Source organism: Schistocerca americana, chromosome 4 (genome assembly GCF_021461395.2).
Source record: "Schistocerca americana isolate TAMUIC-IGC-003095 chromosome 4, iqSchAmer2.1, whole genome shotgun sequence".
Lineage (NCBI taxonomy): Eukaryota > Metazoa > Arthropoda > Insecta > Orthoptera > Acrididae > Schistocerca > Schistocerca americana.
The window spans coordinates 629359671-629378875 of record NC_060122.1 but is presented as its reverse complement, the minus strand read 5'-3'; the positions used below and the strand labels follow the sequence as shown (position 1 = coordinate 629378875).

At 42.4% G+C, this 19205-nt stretch overlaps 1 protein-coding gene across 1 annotated transcript in view; it reads right to left on the bottom strand.

Moving 5' to 3' along the window:
• The window catches only part of LOC124613061, a 614428-nt gene extending 595903 nt beyond the window's left edge, over positions 1-18525 (bottom strand). The window contains exon 1 of the mRNA XM_047141643.1: positions 18385-18525. The gene's annotated coding sequence lies outside the window, so the exon portion shown is untranslated. The remainder of the gene's footprint in view (positions 1-18384) is intronic.
• Between the last annotated feature and the right edge of the window lie 680 nt (positions 18526-19205).

The following is a 19205-nucleotide window of genomic DNA, read 5'->3' as shown; positions in this document are numbered from 1 at the left end:
TCATTCATCTACCTGTTCGTCGCCGGTCGGTGGTAGCCGCACTTCCTGATAGGGCCATTTCGGTTTAAAAAATACGATCTCTGACAAACTGACAATAGATGTTATCTTTCACGGAATGCCCCCCTATTTCAGTGGTAATCCGCCTTTTATGTTCTCTTTGCTTTGTCCATTGTGCTTTACTTCGCTTCCAAAGTAGCAGAATGCAAGAGGGTTGGATCTTTAATGGTGGCAACTATTTATTTACAGTTCGAGTTTCAAAGTTTTACTGACCTTCAAAATAATCAACAGCATTGTGTCTAACCCGTTGCCAGTGATATGGAAATCGTAGGATACTCTTAGCGCTGCCAGTTGTGTTGACAGTTCGAGTCGCGCGGTCTATTGCCTAAAGAATTTGTAGCAGTTCTGAAGCGAATGCCGTGAAGTGTTTCGTTCAGTTTAGAAGTCGAATTGAACATACAAGAGCTTAAGTCAGGGGAGGGTAGTAGGTTGTATAGCACTTAGCAGCCTCATCAGTCAAACAAATCAGTAACAGCTTGCACTGTACGTGCCTGAGCATTGTCCTGTAAAATGATGGTCAGGCCCCGCAGAAAGTGTCACTACTTCTGTGTCTAAGCTGGCCGTAGGCTGCGTTCCTAAAATGAACAGCATAGAGAGAGAAGTGATGACACTTTTGCAGGACCTGACCATCATTTTGCGGGACAGTGCTCAAGCACATACAGTGCAAGCTGTTACTGATTTGTTTGACTGATGAGGCTGCTAAGTGCTATACCACCTACTACCCTCCCCTGACTTAAGCCCTCGTGAGTTCAACTCGATTTCCAAACTGAAGGAAACACTTCACGGCATTCGCTTCAGAACTGCTACAAATTCGTCGGGCAATAGACCACCCCACTCGAACTATCAACACAACTGGCACTGCTAAGTGTATCCTACGAGTCCACATCGCTAGCAACGAGCTATACACAATGCTGGTGACTACTATGAACGTCAGTAAAACTTTGAAACACGTATATATTTTGTACGAGCTGTAAATAAATAGTTGCCACTATTAAGGTTCCAACCCTCGTATTAAATTTATCTAATTCGCGGCCCTCGTCCTCAGTATTCTCATCTATCTTCGGTTTACTGCCAGTGCAAAGAGTATGATTATTAGACTTTCCGTTCCATTCAGCACGTCTCGTAGCTTTTACTCACTTGCACTGAGTATGTTAATGTCATCAGCAAATCTTATCATTGGTATCCTGTCACCCTGAGTTTCAATCTCTGCTTCTTTTATTTCCGTCCTTGCTTCTTCGATGTACAAATTGGGATGAGGGACGACATACTCCATCCCCGTCTTATAAGCACCATAATCCAAACACTTCTTACTATGACCCCTCGGTTGTTGTATACATTGAGCATAAAACCGGCGACCGCATAAAACAAGTTGTAGCAAAAAGGAAAATGCCACAGTGAGGCATTGTGGAAGTCTCTAACGAAATGTAATTCATTCCCAAAGGAGTGCTTTATGAAACATTCGCGGGGACAATTCTTAACTGCTGCTCTCAGTCTGGGATCCTTGTCAGTTAGAAAAAAGGCAGTTATTTACCAGTTGCTTCACCAATTATTTAATTTTGCGACGTGCGTTTCGGGTTATTAATCCACTGTCAAGCGTTACAGCGAAACACTTTACTGTGCATGATCTCACAAAACTAAATAGCTAAGAATTTGCAAACGTTAGAAAAATTCACTGTTATTAGTAAGCATACAAAATTTTAGATTCACAGTCGTTCTGTGCTACAGTAATCTATAAGTAGGTGGCACAATGATTTACAGTTGGGTGGAATGTAACAAAATTTTTATGGGCAAGAAGTGAAATTTGACAGCGTTAAGATCTTGATTAACTCGTGTGCTTGTTCATTTAGCAGCTGTACAGTATCAATCTGTTAGTATCTCTTGATCAGCAATATCTCAAGCAGTGTTAGCGTCTTTGGATTGTGTCCTGAGTGCTCTACGAGAGCCATCGTGAAAACAAGCTGAAAGAGCAAACAGTGTTCAGTTACACTCTACTGTTTGATACTGCCATATTTGACTGATTACACATAAATGTTTTCTTAAATTCTATTCAGCTCTATATCAATGTACTACTGATTTCTTTGTATACTCGTATTTTAGTGTCCTGGTGCCAATAAATATATTACTTTGTATATTAAGTTTTAGTAGTTTCTGTAATGATTGTTAATTCTTTGCTATGTAGCTTTACGGCTTTAGGAACAGTAACTCTGCCACTGTTGCTGGAAACTGAGTAATTAATAATCTGAAATGTAAGTCATAAAAATAAATAATTAGAGAAACAAGTGAAAATAAGTAAATAAAGCAAAAATAATGTATCATGTAGGATTAGTCAACGAAATAAAGAAGATAGAAAAAGGAGCAGCACTTCTAGTCACAGGTTCATTCTCTAAGTTGTAAAGGAGACCAGCGGTTCGTGCTACAGGGGAGTGGTTAAGTATGATACAGTGGTGTGCTGTTCAAATTCTGAGTGCATGTATGACAAAAATTATCAGGCAAAATGTTTACTCCCCACACATACATCTCATGAACACAGAATTTATACTCTTAGACTGACGGTGATAGTGTTTCTCTATGAACATCTGTTTCAGACACTAACCGTAAAGATGATAGACTGATTTGGAAACAGACACAATGAAATGACTATTACACATTAGCTTTCGGCCAGAGCCTAGTCCAGGGAAAAATATGCACAAATTCACACAAGCAAGCACGCAAGCAAGTACGCCTCACGCGGTCATACGTGTGAGAGTGGGTGTATATGAGTGTTCTCTTTTCTGGAGAATTTTTTGGCAGAAAGCTAAATGTGTAGTAGTCTTTCCGTTCGGCCTGCCTGCAATTCAACATGTCATCTTTATGGTGAGTATCAATCAGTCCTTTTCATAATATCGATGGTATTCCTACCGGGGATTTCCATTGTACTTCAGACATGTCATTGATTAAAAAGCTATAATACAGTTTACTGGTTCCTATTCAATTAAGAAGCCTGGCTGTATTTCTGTGAACGATTTCGTTTCATCTCTTACGATTTTATTTGAAGTGTCTGTTTTACGGTATACCAAATAAAACGTTTATTGTAAAATGTCTATCGGGCGGCCTGTTCCTGCTTAGTGAATAGTTGTCAGGGCACCCAATTTCCACACACCATTCACGAATGCAAAAACAAAAAATGGATGATAGTGGTAATGTAGCGTCACGAAATTTGCGCTGCGGCACTCATATTTCTCCCGTCCAACCAACACTCGGCAAAGAAAACAAAGAATATGTAATCTACATTTTTATAAATTTCTGTGAATTGTAAAAACTGATCACTCGCTTTCTGTTCTTGTTTCCTGTCCTCCTAACGAGACTGTGGTGGAACGGAGTCCATCCCGCGCAAATCACAGACGGTCCGTAAAGCCGTTCGTTATACGCTCGCGGGATGCGAGATTACGATGGCAAAAGAGCCAACTTTGTCCTAGCGGGGATTCAGTGGACATTATTATCTTCTTGCAATGAGATTGTAATGAATATATTCGTACATTGTAATCATTTGAGGCTAAGTTGCTGCTGTAATCAGACACTGCTTAGTTACTGTAACACCTTTTGTACTTAACAGTACACAACTATTGTAACTAAAAGTAATTAGATACGTATTTAACATCATGTAACGGCGTTTCGGGGAGAATAGTAAATATTTTAGGAGATGGTAGCATGGGCAGATTCGAATAAGACCATTCATGTGTCCTATTTTTAATGTTTGCGAACTACAGCTGGCTAAAGAAAGAACTTTTGCCCTCGCGTGTTGCTTCTCCATTTTCTGTGGTTCTATGCAGCCAATTTGAAAGTTTCCCAGAGCACCACCAGATGTCAGCGCAACAGAATTACTGTGTAGTAATAAGTCATCCTTTTTCTGTATACATAAGGTGCGTCAGAGCACTGGGTAGAGCTCTGTGATACAGACGACTCTCCGTTGTTGTTCCCGTGTAGTGATTTGTCAAGATGAAGGAAATCGAGATTCTAGCAGTCACTATGTACTTTACAAAGAAACACAGAAAAGCATATGAAATTCACGCCGATCTTCGGAACTCCGGAGGACACTGATACTTCATTTATAGTTGTTGTCAAGTAGAAAAAACAAGTTTTAATTTGAATGGGAGGGCTTAGATGGTGATCTACATAACGCTTAGTCAAGATGTGGCACAGATTCACACGTTACTGCAATGTGCATAAAATGGTCACGGAGAATAGTCGACTCAAAGCGTGAGAAATTGCTGAAGCCGTGTGGATCTCATTTGAATGAGCAAATCACGTTTGAGCAGTGGAATTGGATAGCAGAAAATTATCTGCCAGATGGATGCCCCGACTCTTAATACAGTATCACTAACGCTTCTGAATGGATATGTCCAAAGAATGTTTGACCCGTTTTGAGAGCAACCGACAAGATTCTTTGCTCCAGATTGTGGCTACAGATGAAACTTGGGTCTCACTGCCATACTACAAAGCAACCGTCAAAGCATAGAAAACATATTTATTCACCAATGCCATATTAAAGGAAAGGCAATACTGTCAGCGTGAAAGGTAAGGAGTCAGTTTCCTGAGATGTGATACCTTGTGGGACTTAACTACTAAGGTCATCAGTCCCTAAGCTTACACACTACTTAACCTAAATTATCCTAAGGACAAACACACACACCCATGCCCGAGGGAGGACTCCAACCACCGCCGAGACCAGCCGCACAGTACATGACTGCAGCGCCCCTGACCGATCGGCTAATCCCGCGCGGCTGCTTGTCAGAAAACTATGTAATAAAACAGCATTAACCTCCTGGACCAACTACAGCAAAAGATATGAAAAGAAGGCAGGCTAGGTTTTGCAAGAAGAAAAGTCATCCTTCACCAAGATAAAGCGCGCCCCACACAAGTGTCTTTTTTTTTATGTCAGTAATACATCTGGCGTGGTTCCTGGGTCTCCTGCAACGCTAACAACCCGCAACGTAACACCGCTATGCGGGTCACCGCTCCAGCTCTGCAGGCGCATCGGCCAAAATCAAGCGAACATCACCTTGCCTGCAGCAAGCGCACTAGTTCCGGGGGTACCCTCAAGAACAGTAGAGGCCGTCACACGTACGGACCTTTCGGGGCATCCGCCGCTCCATTTTCCTCTGCCAATCCGGACTAATAACTGTCTAGTATTCACCCGCCACACTGATAGAACTGCCCTTTCCCGGCGAGCAACAAGTTGTTACGTCTCCAACAGAAGTAGAAGGTTGCCAGCACACAGCCGCTGCGCAGACTGAACGTCGCCCTTGCCACCCGGGAACACTGTGCATGGCGACCCGCTGCTCTGGCAGTGGACTCTGATGCTGGAACTCCATGTACTGCTTGTTAGATGGGACTTCCATTTTTTGCCTACTTTTGATGTCGAAGAACATTGTCGTTTTCGTTTGTAAGAGGACTTTTCACAAACTGTCTCACAGAAAGGTTACTTATTGTTTCCCAAGAACTTTAAGTTGCCAAAGTAGTTATTCCCTTATTTTCGAGAAGGACTTTTCTTATTCATTTCGAACTGCTATGGTATTACAGAACTTACATTTGCGGACGTAAACTGATTGTGTCAGTAAATTGATTTGTGAGTGCAATTACTGACTTCCTGTAAAAGTGCCCCAGTCCGGGACACTTCAGCATCAACTACAAAATGAGTTGTTGCCACACACGCGTTATTCGCCTAAATTAGCTCCAATAGAGTTCTATCTACTCCCCGGGCTCAAAAAATTTCTCGGTTGGCAGAGATTCTCTTCAGAGGAAGAACTAACAGCCGAAGTTGACAGGTACTTTTCAGGCCTGGAGGAATATAATTTTCGAGAAGGGCTCAGGGCACTGGAACATCGCTGGACGAAGTGCATTAGTGTACAGAGAGAGTACATTGTGCCGGCCGAAGTGGCCGTGCGGTTAAAGGCGCTGCAGTCTGGAACCGCAAGACCGCTACGGTCGCAGGTTCGAATCCTGCCTTCGGCATGGATGTTTGTGATGTCCTTAGGTTAGTTAGGTTTAACTAGTTCTCAGTTCTAGGGGACTCATGACCTCAGCAGTTGAGTCCCATAGTGCTCAGAGCCATTTGAACCAGAGTACATTGAAAAACAAAAGAGCTTTATTGATATAATTTATTATTTTATTATTAGTTATTTAATTAAAATTTTCTTTAATTATTTATCACTATAAATAAATAATCTTTGTGTGATTTTATTTTAATTACTGGTTTAGTTATTGGGATCAGTTGTTTTAGCTCAGTACCTTATTTCCTTTTTTCCTTACTCTCCTCGAAATTTGGAAAATATAAATATTTCGTTTTAAACACCACAGGAGAGAAGGAGATGTATTCCGCAGCGGCGATCTCGCGGAAATTCCTTGTCGGTTAGTGCTCCACCTGAAATCTCTATAACCTTTACTCGCTACGCAGATCATTCGGCACAACTGTCTGCTATGTTTTTTGATGAGTCTAGATGATAGACCCAACAATTTAGCAAGTTAGAGTTTATTAATTCGGAGATAATCTCTCGAAGAATTCTGACCGTGAAAAATGCAGGTTCGCACTATTGTTCTAAACTTCACATCCGAGCGATCTAAGTGTCGTAATATCTGTACAGTGATAATTAACTAATTTCAGTATGGAGATATATACATATACCTTCAATTCTTGATGTTAGTTATTGTATTTTGTTTTGGGCAAAAAAATGTTCGAACATTTACTATGTACCGTAATGGCATCTCACAACAATACAATATCTCTCCTCCTCTCACACGTTCGGTCTCTCAGTTTCCTTCACAAAGAGTTCCACAAACAAGTGTTTGGTTCGATTCTCGCAATTGGTATATGTCGTTCACCACAATATCAATTTTTCGCACCCAAATTATTTTGCATAGATTGCTACACCATATTATTTATGTTTATAGTAATGCAAACGCATCTGCTGCTCTTGGAGAATACGATATCCCAACAGCAGAGTCAGTAGTGTTTATTCGTGTTTTTATTAAACTGTTGAGACTGGTGCAGTGCAAATGGGTCGTATTTTATCTGTAATCTAAAATGAAAAGAGTATGAATCAATTATAAAACATTACTCCCTTAGGAGAACATAGTCCTTTAATTATTAAGCAAGGAATCACTGCACGTATCGGGGCTCCATATACAAGAATAAGGCGGACAAAAAGTACTCACGACCACCTATGTCTTCACCATTTAACAGCAGAATCTTGGTGATTCCGCACCTGCGAGGAGAAGATGAAGGCAGACAACAGGAAATCTGTCATTTCCTAGCTTCATATCACCGAGTAATCCCACTAATTCTGTTAACTATTGAAGCTATTGCCACTTATGACGATGTCGATAACACTCGTAACTCACACCGATGGTCCGGCGAATACCCTTCACTTCTTTGTGGAGACTTTCAAAAACTCTTCTGTTTGATTGTGTGCTGTGGTATGAAAGACATTCAGATGACTGGGCCTCTTGTGTTACCGAATCGTCTTCCAGCGCCCGTTATCTCGAGTTCCTTGAAAAATGAGCATCCATCATAAGGGAAAAGGCTCTTCCAGCATTACGGGGCACCTGCACGTTGTAGTCGTCAGGTTACACATCATCTAAACTCATATTCTTCAGAAGGTGCGTTGGTAGAAGTCGTCACCTTTTCGGCCGCCATGGTGCCCTGGCCTTTGGAGATCGCTGAAAGACAAAGTCTACAAAAGGAAAGCTAACGTAGGAGACTAATTAATAGTTCGTATTGTGAGTAGTGCTGCCTCCACAAACGAACGCCAGCATTACATCATAAGAGCTATATTTGTTATTGACAAGAGAATTCAGAAATTCGTTTAAGTAGGAATGTTATTTATGGAAATTAACTTTTAAATAAACTATTTTTCGCAACAATTCATGGGTTTTCGACCACGATAACGGACATAATCACACATGGTTCCTTGTTCGCGAATTTTTGGCTGAAGTCAGTACTATAATGGTGCCACAACTTGCGTATTTGTCAGACTTAACCTCAAGTGTCATTTGTTTAAAAAAATGTAGGAAATTATGAAGGGTTGTCGCTCTAGAATCGTAAATGAGTCTAAAAGAGCCTCGCTGAGATACCTAAAAATCGAGTTACAGAGGTATTTTGGGGATTAAGAAAAGCGCTGGCATGAGTGTAAAGCACATAGTGGGGACTATTCTTAAGGGCATAAAATTAGTCTAGACGTAATAATTTTTTTTCCGAAAAACACAAATTCCCGTTGGTTTTAGAATACATTTTGTATGCTTCTCCTGTAAGATGAGCTCACAGGAGCCAAAGTAATTTCACACGCAATGGAGGAGACCAAATAATGAGGGTGCACCTTTATCAAAAGCAGCAGCGGCAGAATACGTTTCACGTAGAACAGTTACGCCCTGGGCAGCGATTGTTTCCCTGGAAGGTCACACGGGAGATCACAGCACGCAGCAGGAGACGCAGGCGGTTAGTGCGCGCTGTTAACACAGGCGAGAGTCAACTCGGCCTCCTGTGTTTGCGTGTTTAGTGTTCACTGTTTACCCCCTGCGCGCGAGAGTCTACTCACGCTAAGTCACTCGGGCAAACTATGTTCTATCCCCCGTGCTGGTGCGCAGGCGGGGTTGCAAGGTGAGGTCTCGCGAGTGACTTAGCCGGCACTTGCTGTGTGGGCTGTGCGAGTCTAGAATACATTGCGTACTACCTCAGTCTGCGGGCGTTCGACAGAGGCAGACGTAGCTCGTAGCTGAAGGCTCTAAGGTGGAGCAAACGCAACACATACACTCCTATTAAAGGAAGTTTTTAAAATAGTATCACAGAATTTAAATTGTCTGGAAGAATTTCGGATATTTTTCACAAGTCTTTAAATAAGGACAATAAACTTTTTTAGAACTGTTGATTCGGAGAGATGATTTTTAAACAGTTAGTAGCTAGACGTAGCGATATGCTGGTTATCTCTACGTAGCAGAGGCTTCGGGGCATGGATTCTACCGAGTACAGTTCTTACGGACATCGAGAAAGTTCAGCTAGCTGAGCCTAAGAGAGTCGCATCAACGAAGGGGAATGCAATGGTTCTCGAAACACAGTGGCTGTACACCTACTTTCGAATCCCTGTGGCTGTACCTATTTTATAATTCGATGAGCCTTTAAATGACGTTTATTAGTAATGGTTTGATTGACTTAAAGATACCATTTTGTTTCTGGCATGGCCACTCTGTCCACTGCCAAAAGAACATGTCATGTTTTTAAGTGTTTCGCTAGTGTGCCGTAAAATACGATAAAATATTTGTCACCATCTAATGTTTGTCTAGGCAACGGCCTTGCCGCAGTGGATACACAGGTTCCTGTCGGATCACCGAAGTTAAGCGCTGTCGGGCATAGTCGGTAATTGGATGGGTGGCCATCCGGGCCGCCATGTGCTATTGCCATTTTTCGGGGTGCACTCAGCCTCGTGATTCCAATTGAGGAGTTTCTCGACCAAATAGTAGCAGCTCCGGTCAAAGAAAACCATCCTCACGACAGGGAGAGTGGTGTGCTGACCACACGCCCCTTCTATCTGCATCCTCATCTGCGGACACGGCGGTCGGATGATCCCGATGGGCCACTTGTCGCCTGAATACGGGGCGCTTTATTGTTTATCTGATGAAATGTGTTATTTGCAATGTTTTTTCTTTTGTCTCTTGAGGTGCTGTGGCATATGTGTCTAATTTTAGCCAACGTTTTATCATGTTTTATAGCACAGTATATGATAGCTCACGCATCAGCAAAGTAGCAAACAGTCAAGATTGGTAGGCCTACCCAGACCACAAAGCGGCAGACGTTTTTGAAGTGTGAGAAAGGTGTTGTGTGTGGATGTAGTATGGCGCTGGATCTTGTAGAGAGCGGTGATTCGCCTATCTGGTTTGGCGCCAAATGTATTGCTTTAATTAGTTATATTCAGCGACGTCTCGTGAATACTCAGTGTGGGTGTCCAGAAATTTTTAGAATCATGTGAAATTAATAGCATCTGCTTGATAACAGCCATACTTATCAACATGTTTAAACAGCTACAGCCGCTGCAAATAACAATAACAATAACAATAATAATAATAATAATAACAAGCATTAGCTGCCTAATAAAAGAAGAAATTATTTTTGTCGAATTTTATTATTTTCTATGTAATGAAGTACAGTTTAGGGCAGGAACGAAATAACATATAACCTTTTGCCACTCTCCGTCTCAAATTTATTTTTAAGTGAGAGATTTCGTGCTTTTTTATTTTGTCGGACTGATGTACAAGATCCCTAACACATGTGTTGGTCCACGAATTAACTTCCGGGCTGAAAATCAGACATTTCTACCTTGCATCACCACATTGCTCGCCTCTTAGTTAAATGTTTACTTCTTTTTTTTTTTTTTTTTTTTTGGTCATCAGTCTACTTCATCTCAGAGTAGCACTTGCAACCTAAGTCCTCAATTATTTGCTTGACGTATTCCAATCTCTGTCTTCCTCTACAGTTTTTGCCCTCTATAGCTCCCTCTAGTACCATAGCAGATGTCTTATCATCCTGTCCCTTCTCCTTATCAGTGTTTTCCACATATTCCTATCCTCTCCGATTCTGCGTAGAACCTCCCCATTCCTTACTTATCAGTCCACCTAATTTTCAACATTCGTCTATAGTACCACATCTCAAATGCTTCGATTCTCTTCTGTTCCGGTTTTCCCACAGTCCATGTTTCACAACCATACAATGCTGTACTCCAGACGTACATCCTCAGAAATTTCTTCCTCAAATTAAGGCCGGTATTTGATATTAGTGCCCGCATCTCGTGGTAGTGGGGTAGCGTTCTCGCTTCCCACGCCCGGGTTCCCGGGTTCGATTCCCGGCGGGGTCAGGGATTTTCACTGCCTCGTGATGGCTGGGTGTTGTGTGGTGTCCTTAGGTTAGTTTGGTTTAAGTAGTTCTAAGTTCTAGGGGACTGATGACCATAGATGTTAAGTCCCATAGTGCTCAGAGCCATTTGATATTAGTAGACTTCTCTTGGCCATAGCGAGTCTGCTTTTGATGTCCTCCTTGCTCCGTCCGTCATTGGTTATTTTACTGCCTAGGTAGCAGAATTCCTTAACTTCATTGACTTCGTGACCATCAATCCTGATGTTAAGTTTCTCGCTGTTCTCATTTCTACTACTTCTCATTACCTTCGTCTTTCTCCGATTTACTCTCAAACCATACTGTGTACTCATTAGACTGTTCATTCCGTTCAGCAGATCATTTAATTCTTCTTCACTTTCACTCAGGATAGCAATGTCATCAGCGAATCATATCATTGATATCCTTTCACGTTGTATTTTAATTCCACTGCTGAACCTTTCTTTTATTTCCATCATTGCTTCCTCGATGTACAGATTGAAGAGTAGGGGCGAAAGGCTACAGCCTTGTCTTACACACTTCTTAATACGAGCACTTCGTTCTTGATCGTCCACTCTTATTATTCCCTCTTGGTTGTTGTACATATTGTACATGACCCGTCTCTCCCTATTGCTTACCCCTACTTTTTTCAGAATCTCGAACAGCTTGCACCATTTTATATTGTCGAACGCTTTTTCCAGGTCGACAAACCCTATGAGTGTGTCTTGATTTTTCTTTAGCCTTGCTTCCATTATTAGCCGTAACGTCAGAATTGCCTCTCTCGTCCATTTACTTTTCCTAAAGCCAAACTGATCGTCACCTAGCGCATTCTCACTTTTCTTTTGCATTGTTCTGTATATTATTCTTGTAAGCAGCTTCGATGCATGAGCTGTTAAGCTGATTGTGCGATAATTCTCGCACTTGTCAGCTCTTGCCGTCTTCGGAATTGTGTGGATGATGCTTTTCCGAAAGTCAGATGGTATGTTGCCAGATTCATATATTCTACACATCAACGTGAATAGTCGTTTTGTTGCCACTTCCGTCAATGATTTTAGAAATTCTGTTGGAATGTTATCTATCCCTTCTGCCTTATTTGACCGTAAGTCCTCCAAAGCTCTTTTAAATTCCGATTCTAATACTGGATCCCCTATCTCTTCTAAATCGACTCCTGTTACTTCTTCTATCACATTAGACAAATCTTCACCCTCGTAGAGGCTTTCAATGTATTCTTTCCACCTATCTGCTCTCTCCTCTGCATTTAACAGTGGAATTCCCGTTGCACTCTTAATGTTACCACCGTTGCTTTTAATGTCACCAAAGGTTGTTTTGACTTTCCTGTATGCTGAGTCTGTCCTTCCGACAATCATCTCTCTTTCGATGTCTTCATATTTTTCCTGCAGCCATTTCGTCTTAGCTTCCCTGCACTTCCTATTTATTTCATTCCTCAGCGACTTGTATTTCTGTATTCCTGATTTTCCCGGAACATGTTTGTACTTCCTCCATTCATCAATCAACTGAAGTATTTCTTCCGTTACCCATGGTTTCATCGCAGCTACCTTCTTTGTACCTATGTTTTCCTTCCCAACTTCTGTGATGGCCCTTTTTAGAGATGTCCATTCCTCATCAACTGTACTGCCTACTGCGCTGTTCCTTATTGCTGTATCAATAGCGTTAGAGAACTTCAAACGTATCTCGTCATTCCTTAGTACTTCCGTATCCCACTTCTTTGCGTATTGATTCTTCCTGACTAATGTCTTGAACTTCAGCCTACTCTTCATCACTACTATATTGTGATCTGAGTCTATATCTGCTCCTGGGTACGCCTTACAATCCAGTATCTGATTTCGGAATCTCTGTCTGACCATGATGTAATCTAATTGAAATCTTCCCGTATCTCCCGGCCTTTTCCAAGTATACCTCCTCCTCTTGTGATTCTTGAACAGGGTATTCGCTATTACTAGCTGAAACTTGTTACAGAACTCAATTAGTCTTTCTCCTCTTTCATCCCTCGTCCCAAGCCCATATTCTCCTGTAACCTTTTCTTCTACTCCTTCCCCTACAACTGCATTCCAGTCGCCCATGACTATTAGATTTTCGTCCCCCTTTACATACTGCATTACCCTTTCAATATCCTCATACACTTTCTCTATCTGTTCATCTTCAGCTTGCGACGTCGGCATGTATACCTGAACTATCGTTGTCGGTGTTGGTCTGCTGTCAATTCTGATTAGAACAACCCGGTCACTGAACTGTTCACAGTAACACACCCTTTGCCCTACCTTCCTATTCATAACGAATCCTACACCTGTTATACCATTTTTTGCAGCTGTTGATACTACCCGATACTCATCTGACCAGAAATCCTTCTCTTCCTTCCACTTCACTTCACTGACCCCTACTATATCTAGATTGAACCTTTGCATTTCCCTTTTCAGATTTTCTAGTTTCCCTACCACGGTCAAGCTTCCGACATTCCACGCCCCGACTCGTAGAATGTTATCCTTTCGCTGATTATTCAATCTTTTTCTCATGGTAACCTCCCACTTGGCAGTCCCCTTCCGGAGATCCGAATGAGGGACTATTCCGGAATCTTTTGCCAATGGAGAGATCATCATGACACTTCTTCAATTACAGGCCACATGCCCTGTGGATACACGTTACGTGTTTACTTTTACTGACGCTTAATTGATTTCGTCACTTTCTCAATCAACTGATCTGGTCTGGAAGGCCCTAGTTCCTTTGTGGCTAACTTTGTATATTGTCACTTAAAAATAGTTTCAACAGCGTTCATGTTGACACTGCACACGAAATCCTTTTCCCGCACAGTGAAGAAACAACTCGGAACACAAACTGCCGTTTGTGGAAATTATTAAATCCAAATAGTAATGTCTACGAACACGCTCACTTGACGAGAATACAAATGAGGCACTGAGAACCATAAGTGCCTAAAGCACACCGTCGTCGATTCCATATTTAAGTGAGTAATAAGGGAAATCAGTGAGACAGCTTTGCGTGACAATATACAATGTGGGCCCACAGCCCAGATAAACTTGACCAACCATAAGATCAACAGATGCCAGAAGCATGAATAAATACCTCAATCTCACAATAGACGCTTCCCATCGCCTCAAGTGGATTTCTGAATGATGACATCAAAACTTAACATACTGTAGCTAAATTACACATCCACAAAATTGTTCAAATGGCTCTGAGCACTATGGGAATTAACATGTGTGGTTATCAGTCCCCTAGAACTTAGAACTACTTAAACCTAACTAACCTAAGAACATCACACACATCCATGCCCGAGGCAGGATTCGAACCTGCGACCGTAGCGGTTGCGCGTTTCCAGACTGAAGCGCCTAGAACCGCTCGGCCACACCGGCCGGCCACAAAATTGTACTTTTTATCAGTACAACTATGACTTATACTGTCGTATGACGTAATTTTGTTATTCAGTGAGTGAATTGGCATATCTGAGGAGTGTGCTACCGTCTAGCGCGATTTGTGCCAAACAGACTAGGGTAAAATGGTTCAAATGGTTCTAAGCACTATAGGACAACAGCTGAGGTTATCAGTCCCGCAGACTTAGAGCTACTTAAACCTAACTAACCTAGAGACATCACAAACGTCCATGCCCGAGTCAGGATTGGAACCTGCGACCGTAGCAGCAGCGTGGTTTCGGTCTGAAGCACCTAGAACCGCTCGGCCACAGCGGCCGGCCCGGACGAGGATGAAAGGATGCTGCAGTGTGTTACTACCTATCGGCATTGACGTAAACCGGTAGTTGATTGGTAAGAGCCCGTTTTGCACGTCGTGAAGGGTGGACGTCATTTATCAAATCCGTACGTATTTGACCCGTAAGGCAATGACGTCACGCCAGTTGCGCATACGAGAAAGCTCCTTAAAACGTGCACAAGTGAAGATGTGCTTGTGACCCTGATGACAAGTTTCACAGAGTCTAGAGGAGTAGTAATATATAGCGTGGTAGATTTAGCAGCTTGTATTTCAGATTACCGCATCTGTGTTATGTTTAACAGCACCATCACATGAAATGCCGACAACATTCTTCACTGGAATGGACTTTGCAATTCATGGTTCTTTAAAAGGCATAGGAAGTTTATCTGCAAAGTAATCTCTGGCGTCTAAACTAATGAGTTCTAGAAGTTGCGTTCTGATCCTACCTGAATCTGGAGAAACATACCCAACCAGAGCACAAAGGGATTTATGCAAGATAATGTTTTCTACAAAAAAAAAAAAAAAAAAAAAAATGGTTCAAATGGCTCTGAGCACTATGGGACTTAACTTCTAAGGTCATCAGTCCCCTAGAACTTAGAACTACTTAAACCTATCTAACCTAAGGACATCACACACATCCATGCCCGAGGCAGGATTCGAACCTGCGACCTTAGCGGTCGCGCGGTTCCAGACTGTAACGCCTTTAACCGCTTGGCCACCCCGGCCGGCAATGTTTTTTACAATTTCACCTATTTCTACTTTGGCAACACTTTATTTTATGATGTTGCTGCATTTATATATTTCATTCTAATGTTCTGGGCAATTTTAAAATCACAAAATACATCTATCACCAAGGGGATTAAATGTTTAACAACCTGGAATGTAAAATTATGTTCTGCACAACAAGTTCCCCGTTCAATCTCTGCTTCTTTGACTGCTCTGTTACCTGCACTTTCACTTCTGTTCTAGATACGTTTACAGTTACGTACAGAATGGCCACGAAAGTTTTCACGAACTTGATATGGTTTCGAAGTTGAACACGTTTATGTAGTTTGCACTTTCCACATAGTATTTCCACGTTACGCGCAACGCATCTACATTTGACGTCATTACTTGAAGTTAAGGTCACTTATCCACTGGTCTTGAAATTTATTACTTCCGGAAACTTTTGTAAATTTTGTGGTAAGATCTTGTGGGACCAAACTGCTGAGATCATCGGTCGCTAAGCTTAGACACTGCTTAATCTAGCTTAAACTAACTTATGCTAAGGACAACACACACACCCGTGCCCTAGGGAGGACTCGAACCTCTCATGGGGGGAGCCGCGCGGACTGTGACAAGGAACCCAGACCGTACGGCTGCCCCGCGCGGCTCTCGAAACTTTCTCACGGCCTTCTTCTGGCATTAATTCACCACGAACTCTCCTTTTCTTTAGGAGTACTTTGTTTGCCTTTCATTTTACACACTAATCATACGTAATACTAAAACGCTAATATGGCCAGTTCTTACTATGTAGGTATACTTCCACTGAGACGGGGAAAACACAGCTGTATGGGAAAGTAACGCGCTAAAGCTGCACTTTCGCAGGGTAGGTTCTACAAACAGGGGAATCTCTGTCAGTGAGCTCGACAGAAGCAGGGGATATCGGGTTCAATAAAGGGGGAATCTTTGTCAGTGAGCTCGATAGAAGCATGCTATATCAGGTTCTATAAAGGGGGAATCCTTGGCAGTGAGCTCGCTGGTAGCAGGAGACATAGGATTCTACAAACGGAGGAATCCCGGGCAGTGAGGTCACTGATAGCAGGAGGTTTCGAGAACCATTGCATTTCTTTGCAATATAGCTACATGTCTGAAAACTTTTTCTTAGTTTACCTATTCAGTTAATCGTTTCAAAATTCCCACGTTTTCTGAAATTATTCCTCAATTTTCCTTTTTGCCCACAAGACCAAATTTTTCCCTCGTTCAAGGGAAATTTCCCTCAATCTGTCATCCATGCTGCGTACTAAAGAGGCAGCTGCTGAGCCTTGTCCATTCTGCTCGTTGCGCCTGTGCGTTGCTACATCTACATCTATATTTACATTTATACTCCGCAAGCGACCCAACGGTGTGTGACGGAGGGCACTTTACGTGCCACTGTAGTACCTCCTTTTTCCGTTCCAGTCACGTTTGGTTCGCGGGAAGAACGACTGCCGGAAAGCCTCAGTGCGCACTCGAATCTCTCTAATTTTACATTCGTGATCCCCTCGGGAGGTGTAAGTAGGGGGAAGCAATACATTCGATACCTAATCCAGAAACGCACCCTCTCGAAACCTGGACAGCAAGCTACACTGCGATGCAGAGTACCTCTCTTGCAGAGTCTGCCACTTGAGTTTGCTAAACATCTCCGTAATGCTATCACGCTTACCAAATAACCCTGTGACGAAAGGCGGCGCACTTCTTTGGATCTTCTCTATCTCCTGTGTCAATCCGACTTGGCACAGATCCCACACTGATGAGCAATACCCTCAAGTATAGGTCTAAAGAGTGTTTTGTAAGCCACCTCCTTTGTTGATGGACTACATTTTCTAAGGTCTCTCCCAATGAATCTCAACCTGGCACCCGACTTACCAACAATTAATTTTATATGATCATTCCACGTCAAATCGTTCCGTATGCATACTCCCAGATATTTTACAGAGGTAACTGCTACGAGTGTTTCTTACGATATCATATAATCACACAAAAAAGGATCCTTCCTTCTATGTATTCGCAATAATTACATTTGTCTATTTAAGGGTCAGTTGCCACTCCGTGGACCAATTGCCTATCCACTACAGGTCTTCCTGCATTTCGCTGCAATTTTCTAATGCTGCAACTTCTCTGTATACTACAGCATCATCCGCGAAAAGCCGCATGGAACTTCCGACACTATCTACTAGGTCATTTATATATATTGTGAAAAGCAATGGTCCCATAACACTCCCCTGTGGCACGCCAGAGGATACTTTAACGTCTGTAGACGTCTCTCCATTGAGAACTACATGCTGTGTTCTGTTTGCTAAAAACTCTTCAATCCAGCTACACAGGTGGTCTTATATTCCGTAGGCTCTTACTTTGTTTATCAGGCAACAGTGAGGAACTGAATCGAACGCCTTCCGGAAGTCAAGGAAAATGGCATCTACCTAAGAGCCTGTATCTAATATTTTCTGGGCCTCATGAACAAATAAAGCGAGTTGTGTCTCACACGATCGCTGTTTCCGGAATCCATGTTGATTCCTACAGAGTAGATTCTGGGTTTCCAGAAATGACGTGATACGCGAGAAAAAACATTTTCTAAAATTCTGCAACAGATCGCTGTCAGAGATGTAGGCCTATAGTTTTGCGCATCTGCTCGACGACCCTTCTTGAAGGCTGGAACTACCTGTGCTGTTTCCCAATCATTTGGAACCTTCCGTTCCTATAGAGACTTGCGGTACTCGGTTGTTAGAAGGAGGGCAAGTTCTTTAGCGTACACTGTGTAGAATCGAATTGGTATTCCGTGAGGTCCAGTGGACTTCCCTCTGTTGAGTGATTTCAGTTGCTTTTCTATTCCTTGGACACTTATTTCGATGTCAGCCATTTTTTCGTTCATCCGAGGATTTAGAGAAGGAACTGCAGTGCGGTCTTCCTCTGTGAAACAGCCTTTGGTAAAAGGTGTTTAGTATTTCAGCTTTACTCACCCCTTTGTCCCCCAGCTGCTCAACACGGCAGTGCAGGAAGGCGGTCTGCCCCACGGCCGTTGTCACGTTACGTGGCACGTTGAAGTCGAAGTACGGCGTCGACGTGGCGTTGTCGCCGTCCAGCACCTCGTTATCGTCCAGGCCCCCTGCCACAACGCAAACACAAAAAAGTTATGTAAACTTTGTGCAAAAGTCATAACTTTAACTGTATCACATCATACAATACATCATGCAGTCAACGTCTATCCTCATGAGTACTGGGAACTGGGTTGATTCAAAACGTTTTTTGATGTGTGTACAAGACATTAATGCACGGCAAGGCTTATAACAAAATGGTGGCTTATTCAGAATTTACCGCCCTGATTGTAAAACTAGTGGCATCAAAAAAACGACAAGGAACGTGTTAGAAGGGACATGTTTCAAGGAACACGCAGAAATAACGAAACACATATCTATTCACAGTTCACAACACACAAGGGAGACGCAGTATCGAAAATAACCGCGTGACAGTACCTTCACGTGGTGGAAAAAATAGTGTGAACAATAAAACAGTGTGAGCACTATGCAGTATAGTACATCTTGCAGCAAGCTGTCACCAAGGTTACGAGTAAATACAGTGGTGCGGCTGTAGTGCACACCTGACGTGAAGATTCTTAGAGGATATCTTTCACTGTATTATACGCTTTGTTCAGCGATGGTTAACAGAAGCGATCGGTGAAATATGAAACATAAAAAAAGAGCATCTCGTCGGTGCGCGATTAGCGGGAGCATCTGTGATGAAAACGGCTGAACTGTTTCACGTATCACGATCGACAGTTTCC